Source organism: Apis dorsata, unplaced genomic scaffold (assembly GCF_000469605.1).
Source record: "Apis dorsata unplaced genomic scaffold, Apis dorsata 1.3 scaffold_194, whole genome shotgun sequence".
Lineage (NCBI taxonomy): Eukaryota > Metazoa > Arthropoda > Insecta > Hymenoptera > Apidae > Apis > Apis dorsata.
The window spans coordinates 1,237,510-1,239,189 of NW_006263478.1; the positions used below are offsets into that span (position 1 = coordinate 1,237,510).

The following is a 1,680-nucleotide window of genomic DNA, read 5'->3' on the forward strand; positions in this document are numbered from 1 at the left end:
ATAAGAATACAAAAAACTAAAGAAAAGAAAAAAAAATAAAGATAGAGAAGTAGAAACGTCTGCAATTCGTTGGATCTCGACGCATACTCGAGATCGTACGAAGATTACGACAAATCGTTCGTTTACGTGCTACTCGTTGACGACCGTCGGTTGACAAGAGAGTCCGTAACATCGCCCGGGGCAACGACGAATGTTCGTCGTTCGATAACATTTTCAACACGATCCATTTTATCTATCTATCTATTTATATATATCTATCTATTTTGTTTGCCTATCTATCCCCCGCCGATAGATAGACAGGCATATTATACATTATATTTCGAGTTCACTTGCATGTGGGTCTATTTGCATGTGTGCCCAAGTGCTTTGCTGTTTGCTGCTCTCCCCGCTAATTTTGAAAGTGATCGTATCATTAACAAGAGTCGCTAGAGTCGAGTCCTGAATCGAGAGTAGAGTGTGATCGGAGAAGTTCGATGACAAATGATGAGAGAACCGTTCATTCCTCTCCTCCTTTCGAGCGAGCAAGGGATTTATTCAACACATTATTCTACTTCTATCGAATACGAGGATGCATCCAACACGTGATAGCGTTAACAATTCCAGAAACCAGAGTGTTGAAGTGTTTCGAACAAGTTTATTCGAACACGTTATACGGATTATTCTTTGATTTTGAGATTCGATTACGTTTCGATTCGATTTCTTGCCGAAAATCTTGCACAAAATGGCGCGATAAAACGTTAAAAAAAAAAAAAGAAGAGACAAGAATAACGACAAAAAATTGAACCTAGCCGCTTGCCGATCGTTTTAGCTTCAGCGTCCCGTAAAGAAAAGATCGTCGAGACGCGCTGCGCAGAAGGAAGATCAATCGTGCATGCCGTCTACTTTGACGAACGTATTATCTTCTCTTCCAAATTAATTCACATCCTATCGTGCATATCGTCCTCTCTTCTGTCTGTCTCTCTTTCTCTCTCAACCTCACCCTCGTTCTTCATCTTTCCCAATTTAAATATTACGAGATAACTCCAACAATTCCTTCCTCTCTTTGCTATTATATTCGTGCGTCCATTCCTCGACCGCGCTGTTTTTCCATCGATCTTTCACGAGTATACATATATATCTTCGACTTTTTGCTCTAATTTTTCTTTTTTCCCTACCTGTTTTCTCGTGAAAGGAAAAATTGATTAACGTTAAAAAAGAAATGTTTCCCTAAAAAATCCTATTCCCTAAATACTGAACAGTATTATAAATTATCTCTTTCTTCCTCTGACTGATTCGCGGGATCGAAGGAAAACCGGCATCTAATACTATAATATACATTATATACGTCCTATTCAGTCCCATCCCTGCCAGCCTGTCTTGCTAGCTCACTGTCAAGAAGTTGACCTTCGTTTTTGGCCATGGTTGTTTTTTTACTACATTTTTATATATATATATATATCAATACGTAAAAATATATATATATATATATACATACATATATACATATATATATATATATCGTTACATGATATTATGTGCATTTTACATATATATACTCACGAATGACATACATATATATATATATATGTACATATACATATATATACTTCTATCGTTATACATATACAAATTATATTGACATTTATTATTATTATTATTATTATTATTATTATTATTATTATTATTATTATTATTATTATT

At 35.1% G+C, this 1,680-nt stretch overlaps 1 protein-coding gene across 1 annotated transcript in view; it reads left to right on the forward strand.

The window, feature by feature from the left end:
- LOC102681633 (longitudinals lacking protein, isoforms H/M/V-like) overlaps positions 1 to 1,680 on the forward strand; it is a 38,300-nt gene that overhangs the window by 31,781 nt on the left and 4,839 nt on the right.